We start from the raw sequence: 18,688 nt of genomic DNA on the forward strand, positions 1-18,688 counted from the left end.
GAGATACAAGTGTCTGAACCAACTAATACGAATGAAGCAGTAATGCGCTGATCAGCCTAAACAAGCACAGCTATTAATATCACCCCTGCCTTAATAAACACAACTAATAACATAATTTCTTCTTTAATAAACAATCCAGTCTTAATTAACATAACTATTAACATCTAATCTGCCTTAATAAACACAACATCTAATGCCGCCCTTAAAAATTCAATTATTAATATATGCCTTAATAAATAAAACTAGTATTATAATATATGCCTTAATAAACACAGTATTCATTTAAATGTTTGTCTGGATAAACACAACTCTTAATAACAGCTATTTATAACATACTTAATACAACAAATATTAATATCACTTTAGCCTTAATAAAATAATTCTGCCTTAAAAACACAACTATTAATCTGCCCTATACATTTTTAAACAATACATTTTTAAATAATAATAAATATAACATAAATATTAAGCGAATATTCCATATTGTTATTGTATTAGACTATCATAATAATTATACTAAAATACTTCACAATAAATACTATAACCCTCATAAACAAAACTACTATAATCTCAGCCTTAATAAACACAACTATTAATATAATATCTGTCATAATAAATACAGCCATTAATATAATTCCTGGTTTATTAAATACAACTATCAACATAAACTCAGCCTTGTAACTAATAATATTAATTAACTTTGATTTAACATATGCAACTATTAACATAACATAGTAATTTAAAATAAATAATAAAATAAATAAATAAATTAAAATTTATCAGTAATCATTGGACTTTAGCATTAAGAAAAATTGCCATAAAAATACAAGTAATAGCAAGCATGTCTTAATTAATACAACAAATAATATAATATGTCCCGATAAATACAACCATTAATACCATCTCGGTTTTCATTTTATTTCTTTATATAATCTGTTTTAATAAATGCAACTATTAATATCATCCCAGCAGCTTGTCTTAATAAACTCAACTCTCAGCTCTAAAAAACAAAACACAAATAGTAATAACATCCCTGTCTTAATAAATGCAATGAATATGATATTAACCTTAATAAATACAACTATTAATACAATATCAACTACAATGTACAACTATTAAAATTACACCCACCTTAATAAAAAAATTAAAATCTGTTAAAATGTAAAATCTAACTAAATCTATTAACATAACATTTACCAAACATCTACATAAACATATGTCCTTGAAAATAAGCGAATTAATTGTATATTTTATATTAGATTTATATCTTATTATAACTTTTCAATAGCCAAATATATTGGGTGTAGACTTGGATGAGCACTGCAGATTAACTATAGGCTGCTAAAGAAAACGTACAAACAACTACACACACACACACACACTCACACACACACAAAAACTGTCTTTAAACCAAACTTCATGATGCCAGGCAGCCTTTTGTGTAGATGTAAAACAAATTGAAAAGTACTTCAGAAATGCAAATAAAGTCTTTAGGGCGTCGTTGTGAAAACTGTATAAAATATCCATAAGTCAATTATATGAATGTGAAAACCAAATGGAAGCCTATTTTGAGCAATGGCCATTCAAGCTTTTTTTCCACTCTCTCCCTCTTCTTCTTCTTCTTTCCAAGGCTCACCAAGGGCCACCTTTCCGCTTGGTGGATTTGCAATACGGAGGACCACACACACACTCGCGGATTTGCTCATAATTTATGCAAATTTTCCTCCATAAATCCACAATGCGACCCTTCAGCGCTCTGACGGATTACGAATAGCAGCAGCCATACAAATACAAGCAATTGGGAGCTACACACAAACCACACCACACACACATACAGTGTTTATTCTGCCCTGTGTGTATTTTGTTTTTGTAACTTACAAAGGGAGTACAAAAACAATAAACAAACAAACAAACAAAACAGTTAGTTTAGTTTTATTCTAATAAATTAAACTGGTAGAGAAGGGGTGGAAGTGTGGAGGAGTGTGTTTATGTGTGTGTAGTGTGTACCAACGTATTTTGTCCTGTGTTCCTTCACCCTCCTAGTGTCAGAAACTCTATGCAGGCTGGAAGTCAGCAGCTCCACGCTGCGTCTTTAGCGCCGCTTTTTATAGCACCACTCTTTCTTTCTTTCTTCTTTACTCCCATCCTCATGAAGCACCTCTTTTAACTTGTCATTCCTCTGTTTGTGTATTGACAGAAAAGGGCCAAAGGATTCCGATTTTCCAGCCTCCTTTTTTTCCACCAGAACTTTTCCCAAAGAGCGCCGCCTGTCTATGGGAAGCAACGTCCATCAAACGGAGGCTTTTGAGACAGAGCAAGTATTATTTTTAAACATTGTCACATCAGTCTGCTCTTCTTAACACATTAAAGCCTGAGTAATCAGAAAGCCTCAATATATATTTTTTTAATTAATAAAAAAAATATATATATGTGTGTGTATATATATATATATATATATATATATATATATATATATATATATATATATATATATATATATATATATATATATATATATATATAGTTTTATTTATTAACCTACTGGCCAAGCCAAGCCATTATACATATACAAATTAATAACCGTTTTTACATATGAGATTTAATTTGATACATCCAGATTTTTAAATAAACCAAATATGAACATTAAAATAAAATTATTTTAAAAGTAATTTCACACTTACAAACCTGTATGTATTTTTCTGGTGCATGCAGTGCATGAATAATCCACCAGAGGCAGACCTGCTCTATTTTGTAGAACACTGACGTTAAAGAAACTTCAAACAAATGTTAAATATGTAAATAAAATGGGATACACCTGTTTTTAAATGGTTTAACCACATACATCTTTTTTTATTTTAACAATTTTAAAAGCGGGTTCATTTTGTGTATTTGTTTTTTTATTGTACATGTTTATACCGCAAAACAATTTTATAGCTAAAATAATAATTAAATAAAGATAAAAAAATGCAAAAGAGAGTTATAACGAAATCCAGTGGTCTGCTTCATCATTTACTAAAATTCTACTAAGAATGATTAAATTAGTTCCATAATATTATACCCTGTCCTTTTTGCATATAAAATACTGTTATATGTCGCACGCACTGTATGAGCCGGACTAAGGGATGTGCGATGTTTCCACAGCTCATTATGCCCACCGTAGCACAGCAGCGGGGTGAGAGCATAGCGAGAGAGACAGGGACCACCCAACCACCCAGCGCGCTTTCTCCCCATGCAAACCGTCTAATGCAAATCAGCGTCCTTAACTTAGCGCTTAACCAGCGGAGAGACACTGAGCGCAGAGCGAGCAGGTCGTGTTTGTTCACTGAAGATTTGTTGCTTTTTCTTTTTTTTCTTTCTTTGCTCTCTATAATCTATGGCAACTCTTTACTGGAACTGTACTCTGGAAATGCCGCTGCGCCCCAAGCCCCCCTTCTTTACCCCCCACCACCTCCTTCAGTAAAGTACATCAACTGTATAATGTGTGCGTGAGTTTGGTCATTTGTCCAGGCCGCACAAAGGCAGAGCTCCAGCCAAATTGCGCTGCACTTGTGAACCGGGGCTGCGCTCTTAAGTATCTTTTCCAACCGGGGCTGAGGGAGCGCGAGGGGGGCTGAGGGGGCTGGAGGTGAGGGGGTGAACAATTTTGTGCGCGTCCAGAAAAAACGGAGAGAGGGAGAGAAAAACAAAGGCACTTTCTGAGGCATCTCAAAGTAGAGTAGTGAGGCGTAACATTCCCAGAGCGATGGAGCACAAAAGCTAAGGTCAGAGGGATGAAAAAGAGAATCAAACAGCCACTTTCACACGTCTGCCCTCGACTGCTGCTCCGCCACACAATGGGAAACAAATGTTGTTAAAAGGGGATCGATCCCATTCATTCTAACGCGGCGCATGATGGCCAAACAATATTGTCAAAGTGCATCAGCGAGGGGATCTGCGCCGCCACCCAGAGCACAGAACCCAGAACCCAGGAAACGAGCCACTGAGACCCAGTCAGCTTAGGGCCAACAACACAAGAAGAAAAAAGAGAAAAACATTTTTTCACTTGAAAAAAAATCTCAACGCTTATTAATATTTATTTTTAAAGCATTTACCATATAATTCCGATAATAATAATAATAATAATAATAATAATAATAATAATAATAATACTTGTTGTTGTTAATAAAAATGCATACAAAAATTACCACCACAAATTCTACTAATACGACGAATAGTACGAATAATTATTCTAACAACATCAATTACAATAATATAATAAGTAATAACAATACAACGCTACTCAGTAGAAATTAATTTACTATACTGTACAGAATAATGTACTTGGCTATTTAACATACAGTGCGATTAAAAAAATACATTACTTTCGAAACTGCTCGAACTCAGCAAACCTGAAACTCCGGCTCTGTGTGTGTTTGTTTAAAACATCACACAACTGTTTAACATGCATACAAACAAAAAAATCCGATAACACTTACAGCTGTTTTACATGCAAAGAAATCCATTCCCAGTATTTTAGATGATATTTACAAATACCTCCCAAACTCAGCAAACCTGAACGTCCGTTATGGCCAGGCTGTATTTGTGTGTAAGTTAACCAGCTCTAGGTGTAATTAAATATATAAAAAGAATGTAATGTTTATATTTACAAGCAATCCGAGTTTCCAGGTTTAGCCCACATTATTTCGTTTCCTATTTCGTTTTCCAAACTGTCCAAACTCAGCAAGTCTGAAGGTCCAGTATGGTCAGACTGTGTTTGTGTGTGAGAACGTTAACCAGCTCTAATTGTAATTAATCACACAAAAATAATTTAGTGTTCAAGTTTACATTATTTTGTTTCCCAAACTGCCCAAAGCCAGAAAATCTAAAGGTCGGGTAAAACTAAAGGTCCGGTCATGTTGTGTGTTTTAATTTATTTTGTGTGTGTGTGTTAAACAGCTGTAAGTGTGTTTGTGTCAGACTGTTGAGTGTTGGGCCGAGAGTCCCGCAGTGCTCTCAGTAAACTAAATGTGTGTTTCAGCATTATTAGCCTCCTCTGTCTGCAGGCAATGTAGATTTACCAAAGAACTAATGAATAAACAAATTGCAGTTGCTGGCGGTGTAATTGACATTGTTAATGCAAACATTTGTACACATGTGTAATTAAAGTCTGAACTGGTGGACAGTTTCAGTTTCACAGCTTAGTCTCGAGTCCTACTGTACTTCCACACCTGAGAGCAGCAGCAAGGGCGAGGGCTGCACGAGGGAGCCTTAGTATTACACACAAACAGAGAGAAAGAGAGAGAAAGAGAGAAAGAGAGAGAGAGAGAGAGAGAGAGAGAGAGAGAGAGAGAGAGAGAGAGAGACAGGCCTCAGCTTACCTTTTTGAGCCCAGACAAGTATTTTTTAATTAAGTCTGTGGCGATTTCCCCTCCCCTGAGATGCTTTACGGTGCAATTAAATGCATATTTTGTGATGCAATGTATGAATATTCAGGAGAATGTCAATTAATTAGCAGATAGTGGCTCTCATTACGATGCTCGAACAGTCATTGTACGGAGCATTTGTTTGAAATGGGGGGTGTTACGTGATGTTAGTGCCCTATTGATGCCATAGGATGTCATTAGCTGACGTTTGACTTTTAAGCACGTAATTTAAAATATAAGCTAATCGCTTATTACTGTGATTGATCAATTAGCTATATCACATTATTAAACCTAATGCGATAGCGCAGCACTATAAAATTCTCACTGTAAAATTTAGGGAAACAAAAAAAAAACCCTTTTTTTAATACACATTTTTTTAAATCTCCTATATATAAAGGAACCCGCCTCAGGATGGTCAGATCGCCGCTGTTGGGCGTGGGACGCAGTCCATTTCCCACAAAGGTTACCAAGATAAATACGCGCGCTGGCCGCTATACACCGAGCCGCATATTAGTATGCATGTAAAATTAATTAGCTGCTTCTCGGTGACATCAAAAGAAGTACCTGGGAGAACAGCGCCTCCAGGGCATGGCCAACATATGCTGGGATTATAGTTAATGGACTAATTACATGAATTAGACATTCATTATACAGCACATCAGGTGTAAAGCATGTCTCAATTGAGCCCGGGTTGGGACGCGGAAGAATCAAGAGGGGGTTTACTAAAAGCCAGGTCAACACTCATTTGTCTTAACCATTTTTTTTGTCCCCGAATAAAAGGTGAAAAGTAGCAATGTGAGTATTTAAAAAAGCCTAACGTCCTTTAGCCTGATTTAAATATTTTGTATAAGGTCCCCTTTAAAAAAATCTAATAATTTGTGAATGTCATTATGAATTTTATATTATTATATATTAACTATAAAATGTTAACTATATAAAAAAACAAGTTATGTAAAATGTGTTTGCGTTAACATACATACAGCAAATTAGGGGACCACTTCGGTTTCTGAATTAGTTTTTTCTGATTTTGCTATTTATAGGTATGCTTGAGTAAAATTAACATTGTTGTTTTGTTCTATAAACTACAGACAACATTTCTCCCAAATTCCAGATAAAAATATTGTTTACATTTACAGCATTTATTTGCAGAAAATGAGAAATGGCTGAAATAACAAAAAAGATGCAGAGCCTCAGCAGACCTCAAATAATGCAAAGAAAACAAGTTCATATTCATAAAGTTTTAAGAGTTCAGACATCAATATTTGGTGGAATAACCCTGTTTTTTAATCACAGTTTTCATGCATCTTGGCATGTTCTCCTCCACCAGACTTACATACTGCTTTTGTATAACTGTATGCCACTCCTGGTGCAAACATTCAAGCAGTTCATCTTGTGATCATCCATCTTTATATTTATTATATTATAGAGGTTTTCAATTTTTCCAGAGCTGTACATTTACACACACACACACACACACACACACATACAAACTCTTTCACTAAGCACTTTATTAGAAACATTAATAATGTGAAGGGCCACCTTATTACCTCAAGATTTGGACACTTTTTTGACATTCTGCTTCATGTTAATCTGATTGCATCATCTAATTCTACATTTTGAGAAGTGTTTTAATGTTATGCATTTTCCATTCTGTATAATATTCAAAAGGGTTTTTAAGGCATTACATGGATTTATGCTGGTGATGCCACATGCTGATCTTACCATCTCTGGGCAGAAATCAAGTTTAATTCAGTTTTCAATTTTTAGGTGAGTAAGTGCCCATGCACTGCAGCCTCAGCTTTCTATTCTTGGCAGAAAGAAGTGGAACCCAGCATGATCTTCTGCTGCTTCTGCTGCTATTCACCTTAAGGTTCTAAAGTATGTTGTTCATTTGATTACCACAATTACAATGAGTGATTATCTGTGAAATTGTAGTCTTTTTCATCAAGTCCAACCAATCCAAAGCTATTTTCTGACTCTCTGTTGACATTGTCTCTTATGAGACAAGTGTAGTGAATTTTAGAAGCAGGCAAATCCTAATCTTGACCCTAAAATCTAATTGCTTGATTTGCCTAGTATATCAGCAGTGACAGAAATACCCAAATACGGCCTTCTGGCAGCAAGAGATGTAATTTTATAAATCACTGAGATTTTTTTCCCATTTTGATGGTTAAAACATTACCTGAAGCTGGAGGCTTACATCTGCTTGATTATATGCACTGAACATCTGATTATATACTATATATACTATATATATATATATATACTATTATATTCCAGGTGTACAGGTATTCCTAATAAAGTTCTTAGTCAGTGCATATTAGGTCTGCTTGATTTTAGAAAAAAAATGACAATTTGCGATATGCTGTTGTTCCAATATGTATACTGCAATTAGGGGTGTGCCATATCATATCATACACAATAATATCACCAACATTTTTGAATATCATGAACGATATTATGCCCTGAAATATCAGCCACCCATAATTATCACATCAGGGTACACACTGTTCTAATTTCCTAATTGTCTAGTATCATTTATTTTATTTTAGTTCTGGATATATGGAGATATTCTGAATCATTGACTTATGTTACAAATCTGATAAAATTCTTTTGTTACAAATCTGGTAAAACAGTTAGGGATGTGCCATATCATATTGTTTGCAATAATAAAATGTAATTTTCATGTTGCAGTAGTGTATTCTTAAAATACTTTTTTTAAATCAGTGTTTTGTCATATCGCTAACAGTATCGCTATCGTGAAAATATCATGAAATATCGTGATATTATTTTAGGGCCATATCACCCACCCCTAATTGCAATATTAACAATATACAGTATATTTTTACAGATTTTGTCCACAGGTAAATGATCCGACATAGAGTATAACACAAACACTCTCTGCAATCAAAGATTGGAATTAAATAAATCATATATCATCTGCTTTTATTTAGATATGCTGTGAAAAATTATGATACATGTAACTATTACAAATGTGTTATGCATACGTATTGTGCATCTATACTGCATAAGTTACCACTTATCTCTGGAGTGGAATTTAAGCTGCATATTTTAAAGAGAAAGTAGCAGCAGTTGCTGAGATTGGCCATCAGGTGGGGGCAGGCACTGTCGAAAGAAAGGTGCAGCAGCAAAAAAAGAAAGAAAACAGAAAATAGAAAACTACTTACTGAATCTGTTTGAAGCCAAGAGTCACTGAGTTCACTTTTCTCAACTTCTAACAGCAAACGAGAATATAGTAAAATAAAGTAACACATTATAGCAAGCTTAATTAAAAACATTAAACACAGATTTAGAAGTATGTAAATCATTTGAACCACAATATTACCTTTTTATTATACAGATGTGTATTGATTTTCAGGCCATAACAGTGAGTGCTTTCATTTTAGATATGAATTAGATTACTTTAAATGTTACTTTAATCATAAATTTTGATCATATCATCATATGAATAAGGCATGAGTCAATATAATGAGAAAGAAGTCAAATAAGGAGGGGGTTCAGTACCACGGAGAGTTCCACATAATCCATAAGCAGATATTATGCTCTCAATAATATTGTTACTCCATTACTCTCATTAACAACAGTCTGTTTTTAAATCACTGTAATGATCTCACTAAGCGAGAGCGAGAGAGTGAGATATGCATTAAGTTAGAGTGTTTTTACACTAAGCACATCTGGGTTTTAACTGACACATCTGGCACTCGTCTCTGCTGTATCTACAGAATGAGGCACAGCTGGCCATCAGTGTTAAACTGAGCGACACCTGTCCATGTGTGTGTTGTGAAAATATGTGTGTGTGGGCAAATTAGTATGTGTGTGTGTGCATAGACTGTATATATGCACGTGTGTGTGGTGTGTGATAATAGCCACTGCTGCTAACGTGCCATGGGACGCTTCCCAAATCTCCCCAGTTCATTGAGTCCATATTGAGAGAAACAGCGGGACTGATGAGTGCTCTACCTGAGGCCAGGGTTTGGGCTACCAAGTGTGACCAGGAACCGGGGGGCTTTCCGGCTCCCCCCCTTTGCATCATCCATTGAAGCCACAGAGCCACAAAGCGTTCTCCTTAGGTTTGGTGACAAATGGCATTGCCTTACACTGATCACCTAGTGTAACAGAGCCATCCCTGTTCAGCCTCCTGAATGATGAGTGTTCCCTGCAACCTGGATCCAGATACACAGGAAATCCAGATCAGGTCAGGTTAGACACTGTCCTGTAATACGTGTGTAACTGTGTCAGAGTGCAATGACAAATAAACACCACTGTAAACAAGAATCTCAAATGCTTTTCTTGTGTATTTATTTTGTTTTCTTTGTGTTTCAAAACCAATTATAATGAATTATTTTTACATGAACATTTACCAAGCTTCTTGTATTACATAGAAATAAATAGTTTTCGATACTGTGCCTAAGCCAGTAACAGTTATACAGTGTCTAAGTTATACACTGTATAAATGACCAGTGGTCTTTTTGGCCCCAACTGATGACTGTGAAAAATTTCTTAATAAATTGTAAGTGGATTTTTTGGTTTTTGCTTAAGTCAATGCACTGTTTTTTTTGACATCAGAAAAAAGAGAGAGTTTAGTGCAGTTTATAAATGTAATTATAATTTTTATACATGGAAACCAAGCTATGAAAGCAATATTTTATAAATGAATTATTTTTATGCTGTCATGAAATCCAACACAAATTTAACAATGGCATTGCATATTATCAAACATAAATTATTCATAAATTATTAAGTATTACAGTAAACTTGTAAAACAGTAAAATATGTAGTCAAAAATAGAAAGACCTCATCAAAACATTATCATCCATTTGAATATTTTGACATGGAAAACCAAACTTTTATTTATTTTTCTGAAACTCCAGAGTACAAACTCCAGGTCTGAAATACCAAACCTGAAACTCAGGAGAACATCAATTACAAGAAGATGTAATAAAGTAAGAAGATGTGTGGTAGAAAATGAATCTATATATTGTATAGTAACAATATTATTATGCAATGTTTGGTCCAACGTTTTCTACCCAAATCACTTTTTCTACCCAAAGTATTTTATGCATCATGATGACAAAATATAACAATACTATACATTTAATTCACAACACACAGAGGATCACTGAACTATAACTGGACTGTAATACAGTTTCATAAAGTGTATATGTATATACACTAAGTATATATGTTAATATGAGGAACTTAGCAAAATAAAGGTGACCGGTTTTCCAAAAGGCATAATAAGTTAAAGATGATTTCTTTAATATTTAAAGATTGCATTTCACTTCCGCTATTTTACAGTCAAAATAATAAAAATAATAAAAAATACTCTGAATGTTTATTACTTACTATCAGCCTCAGTTTTTTAAAGCTTACTGTAACAGCTTCAAGATCTGTGAAATTCTTGGAGCATCATGCATGCACTGCTATTTTGAGGTCCATTCAGAGATTATCAGTATTTTTTAGGTTCAGGAACAGTGAGGACCAAGGCAAAACCTTTAACTTGTACTTCAGTTTCAGCTTATTAAAGGAGAACTCCAGCGTGAAATGGACTATGGGTGTATTAAAATGTAATAAAAAGTACTTACCTTTGTTGAATATTCCTCCTCCACTCTAACACAGCTTTTTAAGATCCAGTATTTTTTGTGCACTTTGCCCAAACAGGCTTTAGATTGGGTGATACGAGGCATGCTTTGCACCTGCAGATAAATAGCTTTTTCCACTGTTATTTAGGCTCAAAGTAGCTCCACACTTAATTGTTAGAATCCGAAGAGCCCTGACATTTAAAACAAGGCATTTAGAATTTAAAACTGCACAAGAAGTTTATTAAAAGACACTGTTTACCTCCCATAGCGTAGGTAAATCTCCGGGTGCCACCATCTATGCCCCATCTCACTCATTCTAAAGCCTGTTTGGGCAAAGTGCACAAAATACTGGATCTCATAAAGCTGCAGGAGAGTGGAGGAAGGATTTTCAACAAAGGTAAGTACTTTTTTATCACATTTTGATACACCCAAAGTCCATTTCACACCAGATTTCTCCTTCAACTTAAGTATTTTGTGGAGTGTAGGATTTCCTGTTCAAACAGATGGTTTAATATTTGCTGCCAAAAGCGGTGAGGACATTAAGAATGATGTTTGTTTCAGGACTACTATCTTTTTATAGTAATCTTATAGTTTTGTGGGCATCAATACTTTTAATTTCTAGATTGCTAGGAAGCTGGTTACATGAGCCAATAGCTGCTTTCTTAATAATTACTGTGAGCAAGCCACATCCCCTACAAGCTAAAGTCTGAAACCTTGGTAAAAAGTTATCTGTAAACTAAAACCTCTTGGGCTGCCCAAACTTTTGCATGGTGCTCCATTATTTTCTTCCACTGTAAAACAGTACAAAAAAGTAATAAACTAATCTTAAAATAGTCTTAAAATGTTGATAAGAATGTTTCATCTTTAATTTAAGACATCAGTTCATCTTCTATTCACTTAACTTTTGAGATAAAAAGAGAAATTTTGACCAGGGGTGCCCACACATTTGCATGCCACTGTAGTTCACTCAGTTGCACTCAAGGTCTGCTAGACTAAAATACTTGACATTCAAACCCTGTGCTTAATACAAGGCAACGCAGGCGGATAATTATGTGTGCTGATTAAAAAGACGAAAATCAATGTCTTGGTCATGAAGTATTGAGAAGATAGTCTTGTGTCAAATGAAAGATGAAGAAGAAAGAGAGATTAAAGGAACATTGTGTGAAAAATGTATGAATTAGAGTGGTTTTATCAGGTTTGGGCTGGTTACTTTCACAGAGAATAAGATTATGACAGTGGGCTTTGAAATGGATAATAATGGATGTTCCGCATAATAGGAGGCGGTCTAATGAACAGGGTACTGATACTGATATTAGCTCGTCACAGTACTTTCATGTGAGGAGAACTCTCCAACACTCACACACATATGAGAGCCCTCTCTCTCTGTCACACACACACACACACACACACGCACACACATGCTGCACATACAAAATAGACCTGGAATTGTATCACGACTGGCCCTGTGTATTAACACAGCACACTTATTCACTGATTAGAGTGTAAAATATTTAACTGTATATATGGAAACAGACTATACACACTATACACACAGACCCTCTCCCTCCCCTTAATTAGACATTCTATATCAAAATCACACTCAGGGTAAGCTTAACACTCATATACATAGAACTGTAATAAAGACTAAAACTATTTCACAGGAATGAAGTCTGCAGTAAATTTCACAAATACAAGTAAATACATTCAACAATTACCAAGAGCGGCTGTTCAACACACTCAAAATACAGAGTTTTTTCATAGTTTAAAAAAATCTGCATTCTAGATGAATATTAAAGTCATCCAAACTATGAAGAAAAACATATGGAGTTATTTAGTAAACTAAAAGTGTGTTAAACACACCAGAATATGTTTTATATTTTAGATCCTTCAAATTAGGAACCTATTTGCTAATCTTGCTGGTTTTATGAGGTTTAGTCACCTGGAATAGCTTTCTGTTAACAGCTGAGCTGAACTTGAATGTGTCCTCAATTGCAGTCGCAAAGACAATTAAAACAGTTATAATGAAATTGGCTCTCATCAGGACTGCCCCAGGTAAGTAAGACCAAGAGTTGCCTCTGTTGCACAGGATAAGTTCATCAGAATTACCAGCCTTAAAAACTGCAAGTTAACAGCACCCCCAGATAAGAGCCCATCTAAATGCTTCACAGAGTATTTTGGTTTGTTCAACACTTTTAAGTTACTACATGACTCCTTATGTGTTCCTTTACAGTCTGGATGACTTCAGTATTAGTTTACAATGTAGGAAAAAAATAATAAAAACATTGAAAGAGAAAGTGTGTCAAAACTTGTACTGGTACTACATGCTAGTTATAATAAACTTGCATCTAACAAATGGCAACTAAATGGAAGGCAACATAAAAAGTCCAAATAGTGTACACATACGTCCAGGTCCTGTTTGTTTTTTAGTTTGGACCTCATAGTTCAGTTTGAGTTCATTACAACAGATGGAAAAAAAAGAAAGAAAAAAAAACACTCATCAGTCTTTCCATGAGGTTTCTTTTAACTGAATATATACATGCAGTCATGCAAGTTATTGTTTGTTTCATCTAGTGTTGTATAGTGACCTCCTGAGGTTGATAATACAGCCAATAGTGTGTTTATTAAACAGTTAGTATGTTCAGCACACACCTACACACACACACAAACACTGACATATGTCCATATCCAATTTACCAATGATGCTCAAAGTCAGAATATCTGTGATATGCAGTACTTTACAGGAGGTTATTTCAGTCATTTCAGGTGAGGTAAGTAAAGGATAAAGAATAAAGAAAGATATAATGAGCACAAGTCACTCTCAATGTAAGTAGGAAGGGTAGGGAGGAGGAGAGAGGAAAGACAAGAAAAGTCAGTTCCAAATAATTCTGGACCATTTGTATTTGTCAGTCTTGTGCCAAACCTCACATCTCCAAAACGGCAACTTTACAGAAGTTTAAGAAGGCTTCTTAAATTTTTAGTGGAAGTCAATGTAAAAGTATTTCATTCAAAGTCAATCATAGAGAACATGAAGTCCTGTTTGACGATCCTGAATAAATCAATTTGTTTAAATTCCTTCAATGTTTATGTTTTAATCTAATAAAAATTATAATACATATCTGTTTTTTGCAATAAATCATAGCATTAATCATACAGATCAATATCATTCATAACATTAATCTAAGCCTTTCAGTAAGCACATTCATGTGCTCCTTTTATTTACAATTAGGGTTGCAACGGTATGAGATTTTCACGGTATGATAACAGTCTCGGAAAATACCGCGGTATCACGGTTATCACGGTATCACAGTTTGTTACATATATTATTAAACTGACCCTTAAAGAAATTACAACAAAGTTTTTTTGTTCAATTAACTATTTATTGTAGAAACTACACCATCAGGTGAAGGAAACCATGTTTTTCCACTACTCTTAAGGGCATTAAGAGTGTATATATATATATATATATATATATATATATATATATATATATATATATATATATATATATAAAAAGTTGGTATATAACCAGATACTGCAGAAAGAGGGGATTTATTTCTGACATGATCCTCACAATAGAGATTTCTATTTTAAGGCTTTCACACCTTAAAACCTTCAACATATGAAAAACAGGCACGTCAGAATTTGAAAATTAACGCATGGAAATGAATGGCGTCTTTCACATCCAGTCCGGCCAGGACCTTTACACGGACACGTGAATCCATCGTAGCACGCACTTCACGCCTGTACCTGCGTCCCCAAATTTCGGATAACTCAGCGCTTTTGCGGGCGCTTACCGCATGGGTTGTGCACGACTACAAAGAAGTTTTATTTAGGTTATTTAGGTAAAATTATAAACTGAACACATACTTTGCGCTGCACAGCGGGGTGGTGTTCTCGGAGATGGGAGAACAGGTTTGATGTATTTCCTCCTTTAGCTGTGACTACGGCCACATTGATTACAAGCTTGTTGATTACAAGATTACAAGTCTGTTTTCAGGCTGTTTGAATGAGCGAAATATGATCAGAATTATGTTAATTAACACTAACATAGAAGCATAGAACTATTATTTAATAAAAATGATTTTTAAGAACAGCTAAACACAGTGCGGAGAAGTTCACGTGAGAGAGAGAGAGAGAGTGAGAGAGAGAGAGATTTGCGTGTTCTGATGTGAGCTACTCACAGGTAAAGGTTCTCTTTTATCTCCTCGTGCTCATTTTAGTCCAATTCATAATTCTGCAGTTTCTCAGTGTTTTCTGTCGTATTTTGCGGCTAGCGCGAGCGCTTACAACTAACACCGCGGACCGCGAGGTGCAGCCGCGCTGCCGCTGTTATGCCGAATCCGACTCCCTGCTCAATCCGACTCCCGCTTCGCGGACAGAATCGGCACAACACCTCCCGCTGTAGAACTGCGGGAGTGAAAACAGCGCTTATAAATAAGTTAGTTAAGTTTCACTTTCAGTTTTCGTTATTTGGTTCGTTTTCATTAACAATAATAATTGGTTACTTAGCATTAACATTGTGATTATCACACCAGAGCTTTATTTAAAAATAAAATATATAATTAAAAAACAGATGCCTACATCTCAGACTATTTTCTGGAGCCCAACCCGACCCGGCCCGAGGAATGTGGTGGGAAATCTCGGCCCGAACGGACCCGATTTCGGGTCGGTCCTCGGGTCAGGTCTGGTTCGGGCAGAGAATCTAAGCTCTAGTCTGATGCACTTTCTGCCATTCTCACCGCTGTGTGCTGAGTAGCTGAGCGGAGCAGAGTTGCGCATGCGCGGGTGACTTTCTCCGCTGGCTTGCGTTTTACCGGTAATAAGCAAACACACACGGTATGATAACCGTGCATTTTAATACCACGGTATACCGTGAAACCGGTTACCGCTGCAACCCTATTTACAATGTATCCTTAAAAATATTTGAAATGTATATTAAAATTACATCTAAAAAATTAAATTGTGAAAAAAACAGATAAATGCTATGCTTTAAACATACCTTTATCTATTTTTGCAAATTAACATTTTTCTGTTTTTCTAAAGTGGTATAAAATAGGTATCTATTTTTGCAGTTTCTGGATATGTAACATGAACAATCAAATAGAACAATCTACACATTGTAGATGATTCTACCAGGCAAATATATAAAAAGCTGAAAGCTTTTAAGTGTACTCCTGTATATTTTGTACCAAGGCCATCGTTTCCTTAGAACTAACTCACAAGTTAATGCTAATGACACATTTGCTTAATGTTGTTTTCTTATTAGAACTACTCCACCACACAAACACAGGGCTTCCCTCGTAATGCTGCATTCATTCTTTCAGACCCCGTTAATAAACAGCGCGGCCTCATCTGATGATGAACCCTTTTAATTTGATCAGGAGTGGTGATGAGGCAGTGCCTCTTTAAGGCCTGTGTGTTTCACTGAGACCTTGATAATGAGCAGGAGGCACTTAGCCAACTGGGACCAGGCGAGGGGCGTTCGCTCTGTCTTTCATCTCCCGTATCTGGGGACGGGCTGCTGTCCCACGACACCACTCATCCCACTAAAGATCACAGTCACATGCCACACACCAGTGCCTAAATTAGTCTTTAGCACACAGATAAACAATAACAGCTTTCTTTTTTTATATAAAAGCCAGGACATCATGGAGAGTAACCTAAGGGGAGGTAGGTGGGATAATGAGAGGAGGGTCCATATCTGTGAAGTCCAAACGAGTGGGTGTTATTGTAGAGGGAACAAACAGTGTTTCTTTAGGAAAGAGAAAGCGTATTAAATCACCACTGTGTTAAGAGAGGCTTGTGTCTCTATAATAGCAGCTTTGCACACTGTCAGATATAACCTTGTTTTTTCACCAAGGTTTAAAGGGTACAACATGGTCTATAACAGTTTTGACATTTTTATAAAACAATCAAATAATAATAATACAAAAGGTTAAAAAAAGAAAATGAAATATGGTACTTTATGTTGCCTACTCAAATGTAATGAGAGTACCACCCCACTGACAGGCTGAAGCAGTCAAAAATAATAGCTTATTTTCAATTAATTAATTATTCCTGATAAAATGTTGACACAACATATAGTGTAACTGGCATTTTTAATTAATGTAAACCATAAAACTAAATCTTAACATAGAAGGTTTTCTGAAATGGCAGTGATTATATTCCATACCCCATTGACATAAAAGCACACTTAATCTCTTAGTCAGTTATGAATATCAGTTATCAAATTATATTACTGTTACAGTTATATACAATTTGCAGTTACCTTAAGTTAAATTAATTAAGACCGCAATGGTTCCTGCGTTTCACTATAAAACTTGCAGTCGGTCCATCTTGTTGTGCATATGTTTAAGTTTATTACTTGGAAACACTTTCTCATTTAATTTTTATGTTATATATTTTTATTTTCTACGTTGTATATTAATATTAAAGACATGAAAACAATTAAGGAACACATATGGAATTCCGTAGTTAAAACAAAACAAAAAAAGTGTGAAGTAAATGCAGCAACTATTGTTCAGCACCTCCAGGAACTCTACCTCATGAAGACACTAAGATTTGTCCTTACAGATAAATGTGTTACTTAGGAGAATGTAAAATATAAAACATATTCTGGTTTGTTTATCACTTTTATCAGCATGTGTTCCTGTATAGCTTTAATGTCTTTAATGTTAAATTTACAATGTAAAAATTTATACAAAGAAAGAAAACACATTGGATAAGAAGAGACGTGCCTTATGACTAGTACTAATAAAAAACTGTACATGCTGTACATGTAGTTATAAAGCATAAGGTAACTTAAATATATATAAAAAAAGGTTTGCATAGTGTTTTTGAGTTAACTCGCCTTTTGTTTAGTCACAAATTCGCCTAACTCACATTTTTGTTTACTTGTGCATCTCAGATTAGCTAACAAAACATTAGTAACTGAGCAGCAGCTATCTGTAAAATTGCTAAAACAGGGGTTGTGATCATGAGATTTAAACAATCACTTGACATTTAATCAGTAAGACTGTTGTAACAAACGGTACATACAGTATCTGTGTCTAAGTCAGAAGGTTCTACAGCTCTAAAACGGGACAACAATCTATCTGCCTTTTAAACGAGTGTGAGGCAAACAAAAGATCAAATTCCAGCAAAATCCCCAAGCTAACTCAACAGAACTATAAACTATGAGAAGTTATGCAAACATTTGACTAAACTAAGCTACGTTCTAATCAGGTAATTTATAATTTACTTTGGCTTTAATGTGCATTGCTTTTTGTTTGTTTTGTTTTTTTCAGTGTAAATTTGATTTCTTTTAGGTTATTTCGTTAGATAACAGCAATGTTTTTGTAATACACATTTTACATAAACACCATACTCTTTAGTGTATTTCAGTCTTGTCAAACACTGTAATGTATTTTATGGACACACCCTAGTTTACATGCAAAGTACTAATTCAGTTTTGATGAACTCATACATCCATACTCAAATTGGTTAGTTGTATGAGTGTGGTTATGATGGCACTATTATCCCATAACGCAATGTGAAACAGAAAGGGTGGAGCTACTCATGTCTGGAACAATTTTAGAAAATAAACTGCCTATATATGTAAGAAATAATCTTTTAAACTTACGCTGTTCATATTAATAGTGTATAATACACAATTGAGACACAATTTTGGACATCTTTATTATC

General features: G+C 35.0%; 1 long non-coding RNA gene across 2 annotated transcripts in view; it reads right to left on the minus strand.

Moving 5' to 3' along the window:
- Window positions 1-18,688, minus strand: part of LOC111193101 (uncharacterized) — a 130,145-nt gene that overhangs the window by 61,836 nt on the left and 49,621 nt on the right. The window lies entirely within an intron of this gene.

This window comes from Astyanax mexicanus, chromosome 2 (assembly GCF_023375975.1).
Source record: "Astyanax mexicanus isolate ESR-SI-001 chromosome 2, AstMex3_surface, whole genome shotgun sequence".
In the NCBI taxonomy this organism is placed as follows: domain Eukaryota; kingdom Metazoa; phylum Chordata; class Actinopteri; order Characiformes; family Acestrorhamphidae; genus Astyanax; species Astyanax mexicanus.